Below are 24,580 nucleotides of genomic sequence, written 5' to 3'. Positions count from 1 at the left end.
ACTTGGAACTCCCTTATCCGGAACCACCCCTCGTCCGGACCCATTCCCGGCCACCGGGTGGCGCATGCGCAGAACTCCGACATGAACAAACTGAAATCCTTCCTCGCTGCCGACTCCCGCAATCACTGGCCTGACCCCACGATCCACGGCCCCCGCCATGATCTCTCTGTCGCACTCACAGCCCCGAGCCAGCCAGCCCCAATATCCCCTTGCTCAGTACCTGTACCATTCAATGTAACGTGACCTCCCCACGTCTGGAAAAATCCCTTATCCGGCACAGACCAGGTCCCGAGGGTTCCGGATAAGGGAGGTTCAATCTGTATTTCAATTGTTAACTTCATGATACACTGTTGAAGATAGGATGAGGATGCATGATGTGGGTAGGGGATGAGGGCCATGCGGGGCTCAGAGTCTGGGATATATAATTCTAGTCGTAAGGGACAAGTCATTTATCACCATTATAGTGAAAGAGAGGATGTACAGTGGAGAACAACAATGTATATTTCACAGGTATAGAATCACAGAACCATAGAATAATGCAGCACAGAAGGGCGCCATTCGACCCATCAGGTCAGTGCCAGCTGTTTCGAAGACCAATCCAGTTAGTCCCACTCCCCCGCTCTTTCCCCATAGCACTGCAATTTTATCCAATTCTATTTGAAGGCGACTATTGAATCTGTATCCATCACCCTATCGGGCAGTGCATTCCAAATCAGAACCACTTGTGACATAAAATCAATTTTTCCTCAGTGTTGCCTGTGGTTCTTTTGCCAATCATCTTAAATCTGTGTCCTCTTGTTATCGATTGTTCAGCCATTGGGAACAGTTTCTCTTTATTTACTCTCTAAATCATTCATCATTTTAAACACCTTTAAAATATCTATCTATCTATCTATCTCTCTCTCTATCTATCCGCCTATCTATCTATCCGCCTATCTATCCACCTAAAAATCTATGTATCCAGCTATATTTGGATGACAAACTATCTTATAACAGGAATGTTATAGCATGTAACTCGCAATGTATTTTCTTTCTGGCATAATCTGAATTTTAATTGCTTGTTCTTCGAATGTGGATAACGCTGACAAGACCATTTATTGACATCCCTCGTGGTGCTGAGTGGTGGACCTTCTGCATCTGTTACTTTTTGCAACTAATTTGTTTGTTCGGCCACTTCAGAGGGCGTGAAGAGTCAACCATGTAGTGTGGGATTAGAGTCACACACAAAATGTTAGTGAAGCTGCTGGATATTCATGACAATCTGGCAGATTTCTTGGTTATTTATTTCCAGCACAGCCTGCGGATGTTTGGATTGATTGATTTCAATTTGCAAATTACCATGGTGCCAAACCACTGCCATTACCATACCTGGATTAGTACCTCCACTTTTGAGCTTATCGCCCAAAAATGGGCATTATTTCCGGCGTGGGCAGTTAGAAAAGGGTTTTCAGATCGCTGGCTTCTCGCCCATTCTCAAAACACCTAGTTTACATTTTTGGAAATGGCCGTTACCGCGAGCGATATCAAATGGGCGGTAGCGTTAAATTTTTTTGACCTTCTGCCGTAAAATGTGGCCGTCCTTAGCAACGGCATGGCAACGCTCGATTCCCACGATTCTGGAGGTCAAGGGTCACCATGACATGCGCAGAAGAGGAGACAGAGAGAGAGGGAGCTCAGAGGGACTGAAGGCGTGGCTGGGTGTGTTGTGGCTACTTTGGGAGGAAGGAGGGAGACTTTAGAGCTTCACAGCAAGTAGGCAAACAAAAAGTAGCTGTTACCAGCTACTTATTTGCCTGAACTTGGCCTATAATGGAGAAAGAGGAGGAGGCATCACAGCACGCTGTGGAGACTGACGCTGGAGAGAGCAGTGAGATGGGAGAGGAGCACATTGGAGGACACAAAAGAGCCAGGAGGTTCTCGGACGAGGCAAATGCCTCCCTCCTGCAGGAGGTCGAGTTACGCTGGGGTGATTTAACACAGGGAGGGTGTGTGGAGCCCACCCCAAAGGCCTACCAGAGGATATACAGAGAGCATAGCAGAGGTGGTCTCGTCGGCGACCAAAGAGGTGCGTGAGGGCAACCAATGCCGCAAACGATGGAACGACCTTGTGGGATCCGCAAGAGTAAGTATTACATTGATTTATATGTACTTCTATATTTATATAATTTGATTTGTAACAGTCATGTGTGACTATCAGCAGATGTGAGGTCTTTCACTTTTACCTGGAATGTTTTACTCAAAGCCTGCGGTCACAGTGTACGTCTTCAGGTAAAGAATGATAATAATCATAATAATCATGACTACATCTGTCGGTTATGTGTTATATCAGTCTCTGTGACGTTACCTAGCAATGATATCATGCAATGATCTCATGCCATGTCGTCCTGTCCCCAGTGACATCACAGAGATGGAGGAGCGAGTGCTAGCACTTGTGGGGAAGCACACCCGGACAGCCACGGATGCATCTGCAGACCCTGAAGTGATGCCACGTGAGTAAAGCTTACACCATTGAGCGATGTAAAGTCAATAGATGCCACACCAACTCATATCCGACCAATCATATCTGATAAATGATTTCTAAAAGTGTCATAGAAATAATGCTGGCTTAATGAACATCATTGCAATGCACAATGTGTTGATAGTCATGAAATATGATGGCTGCGATGATTTTGAGTGCGGTGGTGCTTTTGTCGTGCATATGCTGTGTGTAGTGCTGGACTCACCTTGTCACCCTCGCACCCCCTTCTCCTCTAACAACCTCATTTGTGTTTTGCAGCTCAGCCAGCAGCACGGCCCCAGGCAAGACCACAGAGGCCAGAAGGTGGGGGCACGGGGCAGGAGTTGGTGGACGATCCTTCTACATCTGGTGCTGAAGAGCTCTGATTGTTGCCCGTCAATCCGGTGGGTGTGTTCTCGACGGATGAGAGCGCGGACTTCGAAGAACCTGTATCATCACGCTCCAGAACCCGTTACACCCCAAGGCCATCTATTGGTCCTCCAGTTATTCCCGCTTCCACTCTGGACGTGCCGGCCCCAAGCACCTCTCCACAGGGCACCCCATTTGTTCCCAGGACTGCGCCGACCCCGCGGAGGTCTCGTGGACGTGGCAGGTCTGTTCCACGAGCACGACATGACAGCGGAGAGAAGGTACAGTTGTCCAGCAAGACTGTAGACATTGGCGACCAGCTCATCGAAGCTTTGGGGGGGAATATCCCGACAGCTGGCCTCCATGACCGAGTATATTCCGCGCATGGCGGAGTTTCTGAATGCGAAAGCCAGGAATGCTGCTGCCACAGCCCTCCCAGTAGTCCCAGAGCGCGGCACTCCACCCCTAGGTTCCACACCACCACTGCGAATGATAGATGAGAGCAAGAACCAAGATCCTGCTTCTGCATCAGAGAATGTTGCCCCCTCGGCACCCCCCGCTCCGGTACCCGTCCAACGAAGGCATCTGCCTTCATACCCCTCACTGAGGCACCGCCTTAGGAGCTCCTCGGCCAGGCGCCATGGAGCGAGGAGGGGAAGGGGTAGAGATGGGGAAAAGAAGGAGAGAGGAGAAGAAAAGTGAGGTGCATGTGCACAGATGATAGCTGTGTTACATCTCCATCTGGTTATATACAATTTGTTGCAATGTGTGGGGGCTGGGGACCACGCTCCTGCTTTCCCTTTGTATTCTGTGTTGCTGGACATGTTGAACATGTGATTGATGTCAATGGTGGAAAAAGTGGGATGTGGGTGGGGGGTTGGGTGTTATTGGCTGTGATACTTAGGATGTCAGACCAGTGTTGGTATTAAACTTTTGTTATTGAACATAACCTTGTTGCGCATTGTCTCAGATAGGTGGACCATTACACACTGGTGATTCCTTACCATGAAAGTGTTAAATACAACTTAACATCAATCAACATAAACTTTAACTGGCACCAAGGTAATGGGCACCATTGATGTCTGAGCTGCACACACACAGCAGTGTGTCAGCGTTGTCACTCACATCAGCGCTCTTTGAGTCAAATCTTTCCGATATTAGCTCCTCACGTAAGAGTGGGATTTAACAAATGCCAGCCACACCACTGCTGTTTGTTTCAGTTAGTTCCATTTTTTGTGGGCGGTTTTTTGAGCGAGCGATATTGTGGGCGATATGTGTGCAAGGTGGGGAAATTGAAGATGGGCGATCTCCATGGCCGCTAGTTTGGGTAAATATGCTCTTTGCGACAAAAAACAGTTGGCGGGCGCTAATATTGAATCTCGACGTTAGTTCAGTGCAGAAAGTAACACTGGGCGATATTATGGGCGTTGAATTTGCCCATTCTGCTGATTCCGCCCTAAAAAAGTGGGCGGACGGTGATATTTTTTCTTGCCGTTAAGCCCATTGGGAAAATAACGCTTGGCGATAGTCTCCTAAAAAGCCCGTCAGTTTCCATTTTGTGCCAGAATGGGCGATATCTCGGTATTTCAGCGGTAACATGGGTGTTAAACATGCAAAAAAAGTGGAGGTTCTAGCCCCATTATTATATATTCTTATATATATTGAGGAATTCGGGAGAAACTTCTTCACTCCGAGTGGTTAGAATGTGGAACTTGCTACCAAATGGAATAGTTGAGGTAAGTAGCATTGATGCATTTAAGGGCAAGCTAGATAAGCACATGAGGGAGCAAGGAATAGAAGGGTATATGATGGAATGAGATGAGGTAAGGTGGGAGGAGGCTTGGGTGAAGTATAAACACCAGCATGTGGCCTGTTTCTGTGCTGTAAACTCTGTAATTATGAAATATGTGATTGCTTGAATTTTAACATTTTTGTTTGCATTTATTTGGGGAATTAGAAATTTCAGTTACTGAAAAAAATTGGCAGATAACAATTTCTTCTCAAAAAGTGATTCAATTGGTTCACATTTTTCCTTCATTTTTTTTGTTGGAAGGTTCCCGTGACTCATTCAGGAATGCTGGTTTTCGGAAGTCCTAAGTTGTTTCTCATTGGTAGTTTTGTAGCCTCCTTCCTCACTCAATTCACAAGTTTCCTACCTTATACAGTCCTGATTTCCTGCTGTTTTCCTATGAGCCAATCAACTAAATGTGATGGCTAAATATTGACTGCAAAAGTGTGATGGCAAAACTGACCATGATAAAAGTGAGACTGAAAAAATGAGACAATAGGAAGAACATAACAAATAGGAGCAGGAGTAGGCCATTCGGCCTCCCGAGCCTGCTCCACCATTCAATAAGACCATGGCTGATTTGATCTTCCACCTCAATTCCACTTTCCTGCCCAATCCCTTGCTTCCACTCAAGACCAAAAATCTATCAATCCCAGCCTTGAATACACTCAACAGCTCAGCATTCACATCCCTTGGGAATAGAGAATCTCAAAGATTCACAACCCTCTGAGTGAAGAAATTCCTCCTTAATTCAGTCATAAATGGCCAACCCCTTATCCTGAAACCATGCCCCCTAGTTCTCGACTGTACATCAAGGGGAAACAACCTCTTAGCATCCACCCTGCCAATCCCCCTCAGAATCTCATTGGTTTCAATGGGATCACCTCTCATTCTTCTAAACTCCAGAGAGTATAGGAAGCAAAGTGAATATGTACAGGAACGGCACGCTATAGTCAAGAGTTTTAATATGTTGTAACTTATGAGTGTACATGTTCCTATAATAAAGTGTGTATTATACATAAAATTAAATGTCACCAAAAGGCTGTTTTATATCCCTTCTCTGTTGATGAAGGAAATTCTGTGCAGACAAAGTCAGAATCTATCGAAGACTCTTTGAATAAGAATGATGTAGATGCATGGGTTTACATTGTTTCTCAATGACTATTTATTAGAATTTGCACTGTACTGAACATTATTATACCGTAGGATGTGATGTAACTCATGCAATTAATGATTTCTCTATTGATAAGGGAAAGTTGTCACTTTTAAAGTGAAGCAGCAGATATACAGTGGGCAACAGCAAATACCAATGTTTTAAATATGTAAGAGGATAATTGCAAAATCTGCTCCCCATAAGTGGAACAAACTGGTAACAACTATTTCCCATTGTGCATATTTCATATACAGTTGGGCCGGATTTTACGGGCTCTATGACCGCGTACACAAACGCATGAAAACCAACAACTTGCGATCTGTCAACTTTCTGCTTAACAGACATAGAAACATAGAAACATAGAAAATAGGTGCAGGAGCAGGCCATTCAGCCCTTCTAGCCTGCACCGCCATTCAATGAGTTCATGGCTGAACATCCCCCTGTGCAGGAAATGGACATTTGCGGGCGGAGAGTTGCGCTATTTGCCCAACTACTGCCCTGCGAATGCCTGTGAAACACTTAGGGCCTTCTTTTACCAGCGTAAGTGTTAAAATAAATATTACAATACATTTTTAAAAATCATTTAAACATTCAGAAATCTTTAAAATTAGTTTAGGATATTTCTGCCCCCTTTAAAAATGTTTACATTTATTTTTCAAAGAATTACATTTTTGTTTTTAATATTCAATTAAATTTAATTAAAATTGATTTATTTTTATTGAGGTTGTGTGAAAATATATTTTTTATGTGATTCTTATTAAGCTTATGGGGATTCTATATGTAAATGAAATCCCCATAAGCATGATGGGAACCCCCCTTTTTGTTTGGTTGGGCTGTCCCACATGATCCCAGGGACGCTTGCGAACCGTTTGCGCCCCTCGGACGCGTGGGCCTTTACGCAGGTGTAGGCCTGGAGGCCCAGGAGCGCAAGAGTCCAAAGATACGGAGGCACCAGGTAGGTGCAGAGTTTTCTTGCAGATCGGAGGCATTCAACAGCAGGAAGTCTCCGACCACAATTTTAGGTCCATTGTAACTGGAGAAACATAGAAACATAGAAAATAGGTGCAGGAGTAGGCCATTCGGCCCTTCGAGCTTGCACCACCATTCAATATGACCATGGCTGATCATGCAACTTCAGTACCCCACTCCTGCCTTCTCTCCATGCCCCTGATCCCTTTAGCCATAAGGGTCACATCTAACTCCCTTTTGAATATATCCAATGAACTGGACTCAACAACTTTTTGTGGTAGAGAATTCTACAGGTTCACAATTCTCTGGGTGAAAAAGTTTCTCCTCATCTCGGACCTACAGCTTACCCCTTATCCTTAGACTGTGACCCGGGTTCTGGACTTTCCCAACATCAGGAACATTCTTCCTGCATCTAACTTGTCCAATCCCGTCGGAATTTTATATGCGTCTATGAGATCCCCTCTCATTCTTCTAAATTCCAGTGAATATAAGCCTAGTCGATCCAGTCTTTCTTCATATGTCAGTCCTGCCATCCCGGGAATCAGTCTGGTGAACCTTCGCTGCACTCCCTCAATAGCAAGAACATCCTTCCTCAGATTAGGTGACCAAAACTGGAGATAAATCGTGTTAGATGAAAACACTCATAAACTTGAATCCCACACAGACTGTCTTTAAAGATGGGAAATCACGTGTTGGTCATCATTTCTTTTTCTTTATGCACCTTGACTGTACGAAAAGGACATCTCCATTTTTTAATCCAAATTAAGATTTTTGCTTAGCCCTCCCCAGAAAGTGACCCAAAATACCTATCGACATCTCCACATCGGACTCTCAAGTTTCCCTTTCTCATTTTGTACATGTGCATTTTGACTAGCTGCTGTGAAGTGTTAGATATAATTCAGTTTGGATTAGGCATTGTCATCTAAATAGGTCAAACCAAGATTGAGCAGCAACTCTGTAGCAGTGCACAAAGTTTTGACTGGGACGTTAAACATCTCAGCTGGATGTAAGAGATCTGATGCACTATTTTGAGCAGTGGAGTTCTCCCCGGTGGTCTGGGGCCAACATTTATCCCTCAACCAACATTACCAAAAAAACAGATTATCTGATCATTATCACGTTTCTGTTTGTGGGAATTTGCTTTGCGCATATTGGTCACCACGTTTCCTACATTACAACAGTGACTGCACTTCAAAATATACTTCATTGGCGATAAGCACAAAAGTGGAGGTTCTAGCCTATTGCCATTAAGAACTAGTTGGTTTATTAGCAAAGGTTTAACAATCACACTACACATTATCAGTTCATCCACCAGGCTCACAACCACCTGACTCATCGTGGATCCCATGAAGCCAACTGGCTGGGGTTTTATTGAGTCTTGTTAAGCCACTCACAACTCAACAGCTCTACAACTATTTTAAAGTAACGTTAATGCAAGTGCCCCCTTATTAAATGGCCACTAGAACCAACAAGTTGACAAATAAAACTTTTTGAAACTCCGGTCAAATGAAAGTTTGGTCGCCGGAGATGATGATGCATTCCAATCCCTCCAGTGCCCACCTCTTGCGGACGGACATGAGCGTACCGGTGGACACAGTGTGCTCCATCTCCAAGGATACCCTGGCACGAACTTAACCAAGCAGGCAGTCAGGCTGAACAATCCCCTCGACTACCTGCTGCCTGGACCGGTTCATGGCCACCTTGGCCAGGCCAGGAGCAGTCCTACGTGGAGGCCCTCCGACCTGCCCACTCCCCTCCGCACAGGGTGCCAAAAGATCAGGAGTATGGGACTGAAGTGCAACCAGAATTTGAGGAGCAGCCCCTTCAAATATTGGAACAGGGGCTGCAACCTGACACACTCAACATATACGTGAAACATGGACTCCTCCAGATCACAGAAACTGGCTTAAAAACCGATTGCACGGGACTGCTCCATGCAACACCCTCCAGGCCAAGTCCCCAATAAATAGAGGGAGGACTCCTGCGTAGAGAGCACACCATCGGGGACCCCCGCCTCCTCCGGACGGCAAGATGGTGCGCCATGGCGTGTACAGACGGCAGACGAGGATGGCAAAGTGGAGAGTGTGCAAGACCAGCCAGTACAGGAAACCTCTCCGCGCAACACTGAAAGGCACGGAGGGGATTTCCCCGAGGCGGCTCAAGTTGTGAGGCGCCGGCTCTCGAGGAAGGTTTCAGGGCTTGGCGGCGATGAGGAATTCTGTCCAGACGGGGGTCATTTCGGACGGGATCTCCACACGTCCTTGAGCCTCCTCGATACACCTAACGGAGTCAGGGCCCAGTGCCGTTTTTAGCGACTCGATGGCATTGGCCGCGCACCCAGGAAAGGCGACGTGCCACTCGTCTGGCGCTCCTCTGCTCAGCAGCTCTACAAAGCTGTGAGCATACTCACCGGTACATACATTACAACATTAGAGATGGGCCAGTATAATTTAATGCTGATCTCCTTTCACGTAGTATTTGTTGGAAAACCCAAGGTGATCAATGCACCATTTCCACTTTAGTGTACATGTTGAAAAATTGCACAATTCCTTCAATTCAGACTACTTCAGAAAGGAAGATCTTGCATTTATATAGCACCCTTCTAATCCTCAGAACATCCCAATGAGCTGTACAGCCAATAAATCATTTTTCAAGTGTAGTCGCTGATGGTCTGGAGCAGGATGCAGCAGCCCATTTGCACACAATAACCTGTGCCATTTTCTTGTCATTGAATGCATGATTCAAAATGACATCAAGCTGTAGCTGGTATTTGCAATCAGAACAGCAGCACCAAATGTAAGTGCAATTTAGTTTTTCTTTAATTGCACTGTTATTAAATCATTAAAGCAACTTGTTTATCTGATGGACCAGTGAGGAGCTGCTGATTTGATCTGGCTTGCCATTGAGCGATATTTTGGGTGTTACTATGGAGACGGTGCACCTCTGCCCAATGGTGAGAGCACCATTTGTTGAAGGACTTTAGAAAGAAAGAAAGACTCGGGAGCGGATTTTCCAGGCTTCCGTGCTCCGTTTTTCGCCCCGGAGTTGTGGCAATGGTGGCAGTGAGCTCTTGTGGGCTGGCGAGCAGCCTCCAGTGCCCTGCGGGGGGTCCCGCGGGGGTTTTTGGGGCCGGTTTTGCGGCAGCACGGAGTGGCGACTCCCACCGACCCATACGCCCCGTTGCACGCGCCCACAGTGGACGCCCGTGAAATCAGGCGGTCCAACCTATACCAATTGCCGAGCGATCGGTAATGCAGTCCTAAGGTAAGTATGAGTGTTTTTTTCTTTTAATATATTTTGCGATTTTTCTTGTGGTGGCGTGGGCAATGTATTGGGAATGTTTTTGTGGGGGGGTTTTTCTCCCTAGGCGTCTCTCGGAACGCTCCCGGCCCGGCTATTTAGCTCGGGAGTTTCCAACTCTTAACGCCCTAAGAGAGGTGTACAACGCTTCCTTTAGCACTCTGCCCCCTGACTCAGGGCCTACCTGCCGAATTCTGAGGCGCAAATTGTTCCTGGGCGCAAACATTACATCCCCCCCCCGCTGCTATTACTGCCCCTGAAATCATCAAAGCCGAAAATCCAGCCCCAATTGGATTTATATAGCGCCTTTCACAACCACCAGTCATCTCAAAGCGTTTTACAGCCAATGAAGTACTTTTGAAGTGTAGTCACTGTTGCAATGTGGGAAATGCAGCAGCCAACTTGTGCACAGCAAGCTCCCACAAACAACAAGGCGCTAAGGACCAGATAATCTGCGGGGCGGTAAAGTTTGCGCCCAGGAACAATTTGCACCTGAGAATTCGGCAGGGAGGCCCTGAGTCAGGGGCACAGTGCTAAGGGAAGCGTTGTACACCTCTCTTAGGGTGTTAAGAGTTGGAAACTCCCGAGCTAAATAGCCGGGCTGGGAGCGCTCCGAGAGACACCTTGGCAGGAAAATGTTATGTTGATTGAGGGATAAATATTGTCCAGGACACCGGGGATAACTCCCCTGTTCTTTTTCGAAATAGTGCCACAGGATCCCTTACATCCACCTGAGAGCACTCCCTCAGCACTGCACTGGGAGTGTCAGCCCAGATTTATTTGCTTGAGTTCCTGGAAAGGGACTTGAACCCACAAGCTTCTGACTCACGAGGTGAGAGTGCTACTCACTGAGCCACAGCTGACATTAGAAAGCGTTCCTGTATTGGGGAAGAGATGTTCCTGGGGTAATATGGTTTCAGTCTTGGGCTGCTCAAAGACCTGAATTTGGGCTTTCTTTGCCGAAGTAAAGTTGTACAAGAGTTTGCCAATAATGTATGATGGTCAGCTCTACAATCAGTAAAACTGAGGGGCTTAGAAATTCATCTCGGGCGGTAGGACAAAATGGGCAGCAAATGATCGGCCATAGCGCCTCCTTCAGCTCCATTGCAGAATATGCTTTATCATTTTGAGAAGCTTTGAGGTGAATTCAATTCCATTCTATCTGAGCCGATTGGGGAGTGCCACAGACATAATCTGGTCGGGGATAATACACGGCTTCCAAAAGCAACACACTGCGGATGCTGGAAATCTGAAATAAAAACGCAGGAAATATTTGGCAGGCCAGGCAGCATCTGCGGCGAGAGAAACAGAGTCAACGTTTCACGTCGACGACCCTGCGTCAGAACTGGAAACATTGAGTGATGCAACTGTTTTCAAGCAAGTGTCGGGGCAGGGAAAGGGGAGAGGGGAGGAAAGAGTAAAAGGGAAGGTCTGTGATAGGATGGAAGGCAGGAGAGATTAGAGAGACAAAAGGGTTGATGGGGCAAAGCGAAGGAGAGTGGTAATGGGAGAAGTTAAGAAACAAAAGATGGGTGCGGAGGAGGTGTAAGTGGCTACAGCAGAACCATTACCAGCATCTTCTTTCTGTCTGAGAAAATGGGGGGCAGGATTTATGATCCGAAATTGTTAAACTCGTTGTTGAGTCCAGAAGGCCATAAGGTGCCTGAGCGAAAGGTGAGGTGCTGTTCATAAGAACATAAAAAATAGGAACAGGAGTAGGCCATACCCCCCTCGAGCCTGCTCCGTCATTTAATACGATCATGGCTGATCTGATCATGGACTCAGCTCCACTTCCCCGCCCGCTCCCCATAACCCCTTATTCCCTTATCGGTTAAGAAACTGTCTTAAATTTATTCAATGACCCAGCTTCGAATTCCACAGATTTACAACCCTCTGAGAGAAGAAATTCCTCCCTATCGCAGTTTTAAATGGGCGGCCCCTTATTCTAAGATCATGCTCTCTAGTTCTAGTCTCCCCCATCAGTGGAAACATCCTCTCTGCATCCACTTTGTCAAGCGCCCTCATCATCGTATACTTTTCGATAAGATCACCTCTCAATCTTCTGAATTCCAATGAGTAGAGGCCCAACCTACTCAACCTATCCTCATAAGTCAACCCCCTCCCTGAGCTTCCATTGAATTTCATTAGAATATGATTGAATTTGTTGTACAAAATTGGATGAAAGGGGAGAAGAACAGATGTAAGGATTAACAATACGCAAGAGAGAGGGAGCACGAAGGATGTAATTATATGGGAGAAAATAAAATTTGCTGATTATAGAAGACGAGGGCTATAAGGACAGACATTCTGATTCGGGAAAGACATTTATGAATGCCTTTAACGAGGTAATACTACATTCCTGCATGTTTTTTACACCGCCGTTGACATTTATTTCAGGGAAAGCAATGTTACCAGAAGGAACGATGACTGAGAGAGAGAAAAGTGATAAAGGTAACCACTGCCCTGGAATATGTTATCTCAAACTTGGCTTGCTCAGCAGAATTCAGCCCAAGCTGCAACTTTTCTAGGCATTTGGCCAAGTTTTCACTTCACAGCGGAGCTGGAGAAGGCGGAGGCATGCGGTTTACATATGATTACGCTGGATATACGGCACAGAAACAGGCCATTCGGCCCAACCAGTCCATTTATGCTCCACTCGAACCTCCTCCCGTCTTTCCTCATCTAAATCTATCAGCATATCCCTCTATTCCCTTCTCCCCCATATGCTTGTCCAGCCTCCCCTTAAATGCATCGATACTATTCGCTTCAACCACTCCCTGTGGCAGCGAGTTCCACATTCTCACCACTCTCTGGGTAAAGAAGTTTCTTCTGAATTCCCTATTGAATTTCTTGGTGACTATCTTATATTGATGGTCCCTGGTTATGCTCTTCCCCAAAGTGGAAACATTTTCTCTGTATCCGCTCTATCACAATTTTTCATAATTTTAAAGACCTCTATTAGGTCACCCCTCAGCCTTCTTTTTTCAAGAGAAAAGAGACCCAGCCTGTTCATCCTTTCCTGATATGTATACCCTCGCATTTCTGGTATCATCCTCGTAAATCTTCTCTGCGCCCTCTCCAGTGCCTCTGTATCCTTTTTATAATACGGCGACCAGAAATGTACACAGTACTCCCAAGTGTGGTCTAACCAAGGTTCGATACAGGTTTAACATAACTTCCCTACTTTTCAATTCTATACCTCAAGAAATAAATAGTGCTTGGTTTGCTTTTTTTATGGCCTTGCTAACCTGTGTCGCAACTTTGTGATTTGTGTATTTGTACCCCACCCAGACTCACACCCTCCAAGTAATAACTGACCTCCCCATTCTTCTTACCAAGGTGTAATACCTCAGGTTTATCTGTGTTGAACTTCATTTGCCAATTATATGCCAGCTATTTGCCAACTATTATAGTTGAAAACTGTTTTGATTTAGGCCACATCTGGCTTAGAGTCAGTGGAATCTGCTGGTCCTCCTCCATGGGTTTTCTTAAGGATGAACAGAAATCTGGGCCTGAATTGTTGGGGCTCTTCAATAGACCTAAGACATGCATTTACCCCTCCCAGCCACCCATTATAGCAACATAACTTGGATAGGTTGGAAACCCAATCCTGCCATAACTACACCCGCTTTTGTGCTCCAACATCATTTCCAATGGGCAGGAGCAGCAGATGGTGGTAGGTGAGGACTTCATTTAATGATTAACATCGTGTCGTGGAGTATTGTGTCCAATTCTGGGCACTGCACTTTAGGAAGGATGTGAAGGCCTTCGAGAGGGTGCAGAAACGATTTGCAAGAATGGTTCCAGGGATGAGGGACTTCAGTTACGTGGATGAACTGGAGAAGCTGGGGTTGCTCTCCTTGGAGCAGAGATGGTCGAGAGGAGATTTGCTAGAGGTGTTCAAAATCATGAGGGGCCGAGACAGAATAGATAGAGCAAAACTGTTCCCATTGGCAGAAGGGTCGAGAACCAGAGGACACAGATTTAAGATGATTGGCAGAAGAACCAAAGGCGACATGAGGAATTACTATTTTGAGGAAGAGCAGGGGAGTTATCCCCGGTGTCCTGGCCAATATTTATCCCTCAATCAACATCACTAACGGGTCATTGCTGTTTAAGGGAGCTTGCTGTGCGCAAATTGGTGAGAGTTCTCTGATGTGAATAAAAGAGACTTGAGCATAAAAATCTAGGCTGACACTCCAGTGCAGTGCTGAGGGAGTGCTGCAATGTCGGAGGTGCCGTCTTTCAGATGTGATAAACCGAGGCCCCGTCTGCTCTCTCAGGTGGACGATCCCAGGGCACTATTTCGAAGAAGAGCAGGGGAGTTATCACCGGTGTCCTGTGCCAATTTTTATCCCTCAATCAACGTAACAAAAACAGGTTATCCGGTCATTATCACATTGCTGTTTGTGGGAGCTTGCTGTGCGCAAATTGGCTGCCGGGTTTCCCACATTACAACAGTGGCTATGCTCCAAAAGTAGCTCATTGGCTGTAAAACACTGTGCGACGTCTGATGATAGTGATAGGCACTATATAAATCCAAGCCTTTATACTCCTTCCCATTTAGTCGTCCATTATGTTTGAGAACTTTCCATTCTTAGTCAGTGGACAGCCCTGACTTCACGTAAAACTAATCTTGTCTTTTGGTACTTTTAAAGCTTTCATATCTGAACACAATTGTTTCTGATGAATAAATGAAGCGGGCACCCATACCTTCATTTCATAGCCGGATTGATTATGAACTATAGGTCAGAGGTTACTATGGCAACATTAGCGGATGAGTCTGCAAGTGTTATGTTTCTCAGTACTTCTCTGAGTTTGGACTCATTCGAAGTCAATCGGTTAACAGCTACGTTAAACTAGCAGGGAACACACTGGGGCAGATTCTTTTCTTTTGTACTTCTTCTTGGGCAGAACGCATTGGGTGTTCAGTAGTGGACCCTGCCGGATTTTACTTCATCTTAAACTAATGGGCTGAACATACGAACAATGACGGACAGGAAATGACCTACTGGTCCATCCAGCATGCCCCACACAATTGGTGACACATTGTGCATCGAAAGTCCCCACACCATTCAAAACCATGTGATCTCCTGGGACAGGTGGAAAACTAGATTTAAAAATACAATCTGTGAAATTCCTCTCTGACCCCCCCCCACCCCAAGCGATCAAAACTAGTTCAGATCATTCTTGGACCTGATAATTCTATGCGGTACTACCCTTTGTATCATAGAATGGTTACAGCACGGAAGCAGGCCATTCGGCCCGTCGAGCCCATGCCGGCTCTCTGCAAGAGCACCTCAGCTAGTCCCACTCTCCCACCCTTTCCCTGTAGCCCTGCATAAAGGTACTTATCCAACTCCCTTTTGAAAGCCGTGATTGAGTCTGCCTCCACCACCCTTTCAGGCAGTGCATTCCAGATCCTAACCACTCGCTGCGTAAATTTTTTTTTTCTCATGTCGCCTTTGGTTCTTTTGCCAATCACCTTAAATCATTGCTGGCACCCAATTCTCCCCAGCATATTTTTGCCTCTATGCCTTCCATCCAGGCCATTACATAACACCTAAGTGTCAGACAGAAAAACCTGTCCTGTTACGTACACTCTACGTCACCAACTATAATATCTGGGCTCAGACTACTAGAATCCTTGCTTAAGTGCTTCGTAGGCCCGACTTGTCTGTTGTTAACCAAGATGCTCAAAGTAATAATTAAATCTGAATCACAGCTCATCTCTTAGGCTTAGAATTGATGAATTTTTCATTACACCGACAGCAATATCTTCCCTATAAAGAAAAAAGCTCACATTATAGCCTGGGGTTACATTCCCTGATGAAAAATGTGCACATTTGCACACCGACATGTAGAGGCCTGTATTTGTAAAACATAGTGATCCCAGTGCCCTCTTCATCTATTACTCCTGTAAGGTAAAGGTTGTATTTAATCTTAATATTGTCCAATTATTGTTCTGCGCATTCAGCCTTGTGTGTGTTGAGGGTATCATTATAACTAATGGTGCACTGTCACATCCAGTGTATACTACTTCGGTTAAGTGAAGCTTTTAACTTCATGAGACTTTGCTCTTGACCTACTTACACTGTGATCAAAACTTGTAGGAAAAAGATATTTCCAAAACACCACATAAAAATTCTCTGAACAAATGTCATGCAATGTTGGCAGCAATGATTTGTGTCTTCTTGGTATGAGAAGCCACAACAACAACTTGTATTTAGATAGCGCCTTTAATGTAGTAAAACGCCCCAAGGCGCTTCAAGTCCCAAGGTGCTTTGAGACAAAACAAATACATTTGACACCGAGCCACATAAGAAGAAATTAGGGCAGGTGACCAAAAGCTTGGTCAAAGAGGCAGGTTTTAAGGAGCGACTTAAAAGAGGAAAGAGAGGTAGAGAGGTGGAGAGGTTTAGGGAGGGAGTTCCAGAGCTTAGGGCCCAGGCAGCTGAAGGCACGGCCACCAATGGTTGTGCAGTTATAATCAGGGATGCTCAAGAGGGCAGAATTTGAGGAGCGCAGGTACCTCGGAGGGGGATTTGTGAGGCTGAAGGAGATTACAGAGATAGGAAGGTAATGGAGTATAATTTCTCCCTCAGTGACTATGTCAGCTGCTAGGGGCACAGGAACAGGGTGGGCCATTCAGCCCCCCCTCGAGCCTGTTCCGCCATTCAATTAGATCATGGCTGATCATAGATGCTCCCAAAGCATCTGCTGTTTGCATGGAATTTACAGCATAGAAGCAGGCCATTTGGCCCAACTGGTCTATGCCACTGTTTATGTGAGTCTCCTCCCACCCTACAACATCTCACCTGATCTGCATATCTTTCTATTCCTTTCCCCCTCATTTGTTCCCCTTAAAGGCATCGATGCTATTCGCTTCAACCACTCAATGTGGTAGCGAGTTCCACATTCCAACTCTGGGTAAAGAAGGTTCTCCTGAATACCTTGTCGGATTGATTAGTGACTATCTTATATTTCAGATACCCTTCGGGGATAACTTCAGTATCGCCCCGTTTGGGAGCGGCAACAGTCGGGAGGGGTGAGACTTAGCGCTAGGCTCTGAAATGTTGCACCGCTCCACAAATTCGGGCTACCACCCCCCGGAAGGAAGTGGAGCACTAAATCAAGAGCTCCCCTTCCTTTCAGGGGCTCTAACGGGGCGGACGTCTCGGCAGCGCTGCACACTGGGCCACGCACGCTGCCATGATCGAGGTGCCCTTACCTCACAGGGGCGCTAATGAGCTGAATTTCTAGCCCCTAGTTTTAGTCTCCACACAAGGGGAAACGACCTCTCTACATCTACCCTATCCAACCCCTTCATCATTTGAAAGCCTTCTATTACGTTCTTCTTGGGCGGTCCCTCGAAACGAGGATGATTTGCTTCCACGCCGAAAAGGGATGAGTTCACAGGCGTTTCAATGAAGGACCTGATATTCCAGGTCCTGAACTACATCGTGAAGGGTGGAAGATGCCTGTGCGTGGATTTTTTTAATATGGGGTGGCCGTTGCACACCAGCCACCACACGGGCTTGACAGAGCTAGGTCTTGGTCCAGTGGCAAGGATTAACCAAGACGACTGGAGACCAGCTCTGTTGCACAGACCTAGTGCGCACATATCGCAGTGTGGGCTGGCCCGTGCTGTCCCTGGGCCCTCGCCTCTTCTGGGCCCCGAACTCACACCTCTCCTGGGCCCCGGATGTCCTGGGCACATCACTCCGCAATCTCTCGCCGCTCCTTCGCTCTGACCCCGCCACTCCTGCTGTACCTGCCCACGCTCCAATCACCGACCTGGGTTATGGTGACGTCCAAACCAGTCGCCCTCCTCCAAATCGTCTCTATTAAGTTATCCTTCAGCCTTCTAGGTTCTGGAGAATGTAATCCTAGCCTCTTCAGCATGGTTTAGCATGGGGTAGACGCAATGAACTGCTCCTCTTCCATCACTTTGACCGTGTGCTCAACCTGCTCTCGTCTGCACTCTGGCCTGCTCCAATGTCATCTGTTCAGCACCTGTGAAGCCTCCCCAAGTCACTCGCAATGTTATTGTTGAATGGTCGCCCCATATGTTAGGTTTGACGGGCGTTTTGCATTACGTCTTGCATCTATTGGGTTATGGGATTGGGACTATCCAAACTCATTGCATTTAGGACCCTGAACAGCTGTTTGTAGAGGGAGTTTGGCTGGAGTACCATCTTCCTGGGTTGGATCAGAACCAACATGCTCCCACTGTGGTGTGTGGCAACAATAGCAAGCTCGGGCATGAAACCAGAGCCAAAAACCCAAGCCTGCCTTCTCGATTCAGGCTGGCTAACGGTGGAGTTGAACTTTTCTCTTAAAAATATGATTATAATAGCTTTTAACCAAAGTTTTGCTGATTCTACAAATTACATCAGCATCCTAATAAGGGGTTATGGGGAGAGGGCAGGGAAGTGGACCTGAGCTATGATCGAATCATCCATGATCTTATTGAATGACGGAGCAGGCTCGTAGGCAAATGGCCTACTCCTGTTCCTATTTCTTATGTTAATATGTTCTTATGTAATGACAACAAAATGGTGATGAGCTTATGGAAATGACAGATTATCAGGTGGAAGCAGCAATCGGATGAGGGGGAATGGTCTAGGTCTAGTCTAGGTAGCCTGCCTTGTCTGATGGCAGAGAGGCCCTAGCACTGTTCTCGGAACCTTGAAGATAAGGCAGTGGTAGTCTAGGGTTGTTGTCTGGTACCCTGGGGGACCTAGTGGCCTTGAACATTGTTCCAAGGAACTTTCAGCATCCAGTGCTTGAAAACCTACAGATGCAAGGAGCCTTGAACACTGATATAAAAAAGAAAGACTTGGATTTATATGGCGCCTTTCACGACCACCGGACATCTCAAAGTGCTTTACAGCCAATGAAGTACTTTTTGGAGTGTAGTCACTGTTGTAATGTAGGAAACGCGGCAGTCAATTTGCACACAGTAAGGTCCCATGAATAACAATGTGATAATGACCAGATAATCTGTTTTTATTTTGTTGATTGAGGCATAAATATTGTCCAGGACACCAGGATAACTCCCCTGCTCTTCTTCGAAATAGCGCCGTGGGATTTTTTTACGTCCATTTGGGAGGTAACGTCTCATCCGAAAGCCAGCAGCTCCGACAGTGCAGCACTCCCTCAGCACTGCACTGGGAGTGTCAGCCTAAATGTTTTGTGCTCAAGACCCTGGATTTGGACTTGAACCCACAACCTTCTGACTCAAAAGGCAGGTGTGATACCCACTGAGCCACGGTAAATGCACACACACAAGGTTGGAGCGTTCAAAGTTAGAAGTGTTGAGCATTGACGAAGAAGCTTAAACGTTCCAGCTGGTAAGGCCTAAAACTAAACACTGGAAAATGTAGCTCTTGACATCGGAAGAGGACAGGATTGGTTTCAATCCTGAAGTCCGCCCTAGTCGCTGTCAAGCCTCAGGTGAATAATGGGTTACTAGTGCGGGGCACCAGAGGGCGACCACTATTCATGGAACTGTACCCAGTGAGCAGTCAGCTGTTTCTTGAGATTTAGGATCTGGAGAGAAAATGTTAAAGAAAACCAGAAACCATTAATTAAAAGATTGTGCAAGATAAGGACTAGTTTACAGCACACTCTTAAGGAAATGGTTCCATTTGCTTATGCAAAAACGCAGAACTGATCTCCTCCACTCTCCAGATCCCTCTCCAGAGACATGTGCTAATCTCAGGGTGGGCGAAAGCAAATTCTTAATAAACATTAAGGAAATATGCTCAGTCATATTGGCTAAATCTGTGCGAGAAGATAAAATGTTCTTTGAAAATGGAGACTGAAGAGACATGTATGATCGAACAAAGAACACAAGATTGGACTCCTCAAATTCCGCAATGGAACAGCATCACTGATAGAGACAAGCGCATACAGCACTCGGTACAATACAAACATGAACTGTATTCACTTCAAACTACTGTTTCTAAGCCAGCATTCATTACAATCCCCAGGCTCCAGACCGTTGAGGAGCTTGATATAGAGCCATCTATAAATAACCTTAAAGAGGCCATCACCTCCCTACTATCCCAAAAGGCTGTGGGGAAAGATGGAATTGTAGCTGAAGTACTGAAGCAAGGAGGACAGGTTGTGCTGAACCACCTGCATAATGTCTTGCTTGCATGTTAAAGGGAAAGAGGGTGTGCCACAAGAAATGGAAGTGTCAACACCACTCGGTTATACAAAATCAATAGCAATTGGAGCAAATGTAACAGCTCTATTTACCCTATTTAAAAAAAGGAGACAGACAAAAAGCAGGAAATTATAGACCAGTTAGCCTAACATCTGTGGTTGGGAAAATGTTGGAGTCCATTATTAAAGAAGCAGTAGCAGGACATTTGGAAAAGCAAAAATCAGTCAAGCAGAGTCAGCATGGATTTATGAAGGGGAAGTCATGTTTGACAAATTTGCTGGAATTCTTTGAGGATGTAACAAACAGGGTGGATAAAGGGGAACCAGTGGATGTGGTTTTGGATTTCCAGAAGGCATTTAACAAGGTGCCACATAAAAGGTTACTGCACAGGATAAAAGTTCACAGGGTTGGGGGTAACATATTAGCATGGATAGAGCTTTGGCTAACTAACAGAAAACAGATAAATGGTTCCTTCTCAGGTTGGCAATCAGTAACCAGTGGTGTGCCGCAGGGATCAGTGCTGGGACCCCAACTATTTACAATCTTTTTTAACGACTTGGATGAAGGGACCAAGTGTAACAGCCAAGTTTGCTGATGATATGAAGATGGGAGGAAAAGCAATTTGTGAGGAGGACACAAAAAAATCTGCAAAAGGACATAGACAGGCTAAGTTTGCCAAAAATTTGGCAGATGGAGTATAATGTTGGAAAGTGTGAAATCATGCACTTTGGCAGAAAAAAAATAAAACAGCAAGTTATTATTTAAATGGAAAAAGATTGCAAAGTGCTGCAGTACAGCGGGACCTGGGGGTACTTGTGCATGAAACACAAAAGGATAGTATGCAGGTACAGCAAGTGATCAGGAAGGCCAATGGAATCTTGGCCTTTATTGCAAAGGGGATGGAGTATAAAAGCAACGAAGTCTTGCTACAGTTGTACAGGGTATTGGTGAGGCCACACCTGGAATACTGCGTGCAGTTTTGGTTTCCATATTTACGAAAGGATATACTTGCTTTGGAGGCAGTTCAGAGAAGGTTCACTCGGTTGATTCCGGAGATGAGGGGGTTAACTTATGAGGAAAGGTTGAGTAGGTTGGGCCTCTACTCATTGGAATTCAGAAGAATGAGAGGTGTTCTTATCGAAACGTATAAGATTATGAGGGGGCTTTAGAGGGTGGATGCGGAGAGGATGTTTCCACTGAAAGGGGAGACTAGAACTAGAGGGCATAATCTTAGAATAAGGGGCCGGCCTTTAAAACTGAGATGAGGAGAAATTTCTTCTGAGTGTTGTGGATCTGTGGAATTCGCTGCCTCAGAGAGCTGTGGAAGCTGGGACATTGAATAAATTTAAGAGAGAAATAGACAGTTTCTTAAAAAATAAGGGAATAAGGGGTTATGGAGAGTGGGCGGGGAAGTGGACCTGAGTCCATGATTGGATAAGCCATGATCTTATTAAATGCTGTATGGCCTACTCCTGCTCCTATTTCTTCTGTTCTTCTGTTCTTATGTAACTCTTGGATGTTGCTGGTTCGACACTCACATGGGTCATTTTAAAATGATTGCAAGAACTTGCTCAACATGTTTCCCGAGAGAGTCAGGGCAGCTTCCGTACCAGTAGTTCAACAATCGATATGGTTTCTGCGAGATAAGTATCACGAACAGGGAACGCCACTTTACTTGGCCTTTATAGATCTTACAAAGGCTTTTGACCAGGCCAGCAGAAAGAAAGTTGACCCCAGTCAAGAACAACTTTAGGAGGATGAAGCAGTGCTTGTGTCATACTGTGAAGTTGTTGAAGGAAAGGGTGGGCGGGGAGTCTGGTTTGCTGCACGCTCCTTCCGCTGCCTGCGCTTGTTTTCTGCATGCTCTTGGCAACGAGTCTCGAGGTGCTCAGCACCCTCCCGGATGCTCCTTCTCCACTTAGGGCGGTATTTGACCAGGGATTCCCAGGTGTCGACACATTACCAGTTCATCTACTAAGCTCACAACTGCATACCTCATCGTGCATGACCGAGACTCAACTGACTGGGGTTTTATTGAGTCTTGCGAACACATATGACTAGCTAAGCCATTCACAATGCAACAGCTCTTTAATTTATTGAGCATACTCACAGGTGCATACATTCATAGAAACATAGAAAATAGGAGCAGTAGTAGGCCATTCGGCCCTTAGAGTCTGCACCGCCATTCAATATGATCATGACTGATCCTCTATCTCAACACCATATTCCCGCTTTTTCCCCATACCCCTTGATGTGTTTTGTTTCTAGAAATCTATCTATCTCCCTCTTAAATATATTCAGTGACTTGGCCTCCACAGCCTTCTGTGGTAGAGAATTCCACAGGTTCACCACCCTCTGAGTGATAACATTTTTCCTCAGCTCAGTCCTAAATTTCCCACCCCGTATCCTGAGACTGTGATCCCTTGTTCTAAACTTCCCAGCCAGAGGAAACATCCTCCCCGCATCCAGTCTATCCAACCCAATCAGAATTTTATACGTTTCAATGAGATGATCTCTCATTCTTCTAAACCCTAGTGAATACAGGCCTAGTCCACCCAATCTCTCCTCATACGACAGTCCTGCCATCCCAGGAATCAGTCTGGTGAACCTTCGCTGCATTCCCTCTATGGCAAGTATATCCTTTCTTAGGTCGGGAGACCAAAACTGCACACAATTCATTCCAACAAGTTTAGTAACTTTTCTCAGACATAGATGCCTCCGATGACTTGGTCATCTCGACTAGATGGAAGCTGGGTGCATTGTGAAGGACCTGTTGCAGGGAGTACATACAGGAGATTCAAAGCCGCTGATTTAATGATGCTTGCAAGAGGGACGTGACCATTTTCAATGTCGGCAGCACAAGCTGTGACGATCCGGTTAACTATAAGGAACACTAGAGGGCTGTGTTGCATTGGGGAGCTAAGGAGGATGAAGGGAGGTGCCTGAGAGAGAGAGAGGAAAGAGAAGAGAGCAAAGAGGAAAAAGCAGTAGGGCTTATGAGTTGTGCATCCTTTGCGGGCTCCATTTTCTGGCCCTATGATTTATGTTGAAAGGAACTGTGAAAAGGAATCTCACTTGAGAATTGAACTCTTCAGCCACTTGCAATATTGCGGCGTGGCAAAGTCATTGAACTTCTATGGCGCTTAACCCATCGTCTTTCAAGGTGGATGGTTGCCGTACACATTATTCCATTCGCTGTAGATTGATTTAACACAAATTGTGATCGCCAACAACAACTTTCATTTATATAGCGCCTTGAGCATAGTGAAATGTTAAAAACATAGATGTCTGCGCTCCTCAAATTCTGGCCTCTTGAGCATCCCTCATTATAACTGCCCAACCATCGGTGGCCGTGCCTTCAGCTGCCTGGGGCCTAAGCTCTGGAACTCGCTCCCTAAACCTCTCCACCTCTCTACCTCACTTTCATCCTTTAAGACGCTCGTTAAAACCTACCTCTTTAAACAAGCTTTTGATCATCTGCCTTAATTTCTTCTGTGGCTCGGTGTCAAATTTATCTGTTTGTCTGTAACACTGTTGTGAAGCGCCTTAGGACGTTTTACTACGTTAAAGGTGCTATATAAATAAAAGTTATTCTTATTGTAAAATGTCCCAAGTGCTTCACAGGAGTGTTATAAGATAAAACAGATAGATTTCACACCGAGCCACACAAGAAGAGATTACAGCCGATGACCAAAAGTTTGGTTGAAGAGGTAGATTTTAAGGAGAGTCTTAAAGGAGGATAGAGAGGCGGAGAGGTTTAGGGAGGGAGTTCCAGAGCTTGGGGCCTAGGCAACAGAAGACACGGCCACCAATGGTTGAGCGATTATAATCAGGGATGTTCAGGAGGGCAGAATTAGAGGAACGCAGGCATTTGTGGGGGGGAGGCGGTGGGGGGGTGGGGCAGGTGTGGGACTGGAGGAGATAGGGAGGGGTGAGGCCATGAACGGATTTGAAAATAAGGATGCGAGTTTTGAAATCGAGGCGTTGCTTAACCTGGAGCCAATGCAGGTCAGCGTATCAGTCAAATGCTGGGATAGGATCATTTCCTGCAACAGGTTGGGCAAAAATACTACATTGTCCACACATTTCCCCATGATTTTCTTTTTTGCCAATTCATTTCAGAGTGACTGATGCAAAAGCTTAATACGAACAATGTCAAAATTCTGATACGGTTACTATATTTTGCCAAATGGCAAGGAAATACAAAAGTCACAGCTGAGATCATCACACCTCGTTATTGCGCGGATGTCCACTCCACAATGCATTGGAAATGGATACATTGGTGATGGCTGATTTATATCCCCAGCGGGATGCACATATCCTGCT

The 24,580-nt window shown here is 45.8% G+C and overlaps 1 protein-coding gene across 3 annotated transcripts in view; it reads left to right on the top strand.

Annotated features, from left to right (window-relative positions):
• The window catches only part of cd276 (CD276 molecule), a 381,432-nt gene that overhangs the window by 334,319 nt on the left and 22,533 nt on the right, over positions 1-24,580 (top strand). The window contains exons 8-9 of one of the 3 annotated variants that reach the window (XR_011588279.1): positions 2,395-2,489; positions 2,777-2,894. The exons of the other annotated variants lie outside the window; for them this stretch is intronic. The gene's annotated coding sequence lies outside the window, so the exon portion shown is untranslated. Of the gene's footprint in view, positions 1-2,394; positions 2,490-2,776; positions 2,895-24,580 lie in introns of those variants that run through there. 3 annotated transcript variants of the gene reach the window in all.

The sequence above is a fragment of the Pristiophorus japonicus genome, chromosome 21 (assembly GCF_044704955.1).
Source record: "Pristiophorus japonicus isolate sPriJap1 chromosome 21, sPriJap1.hap1, whole genome shotgun sequence".
In the NCBI taxonomy this organism is placed as follows: Eukaryota; Metazoa; Chordata; class Chondrichthyes; family Pristiophoridae; genus Pristiophorus; species Pristiophorus japonicus.
Note: the sequence above shows the minus strand (reverse complement) of the source record. Positions and strands in the feature narration are given on the sequence as shown.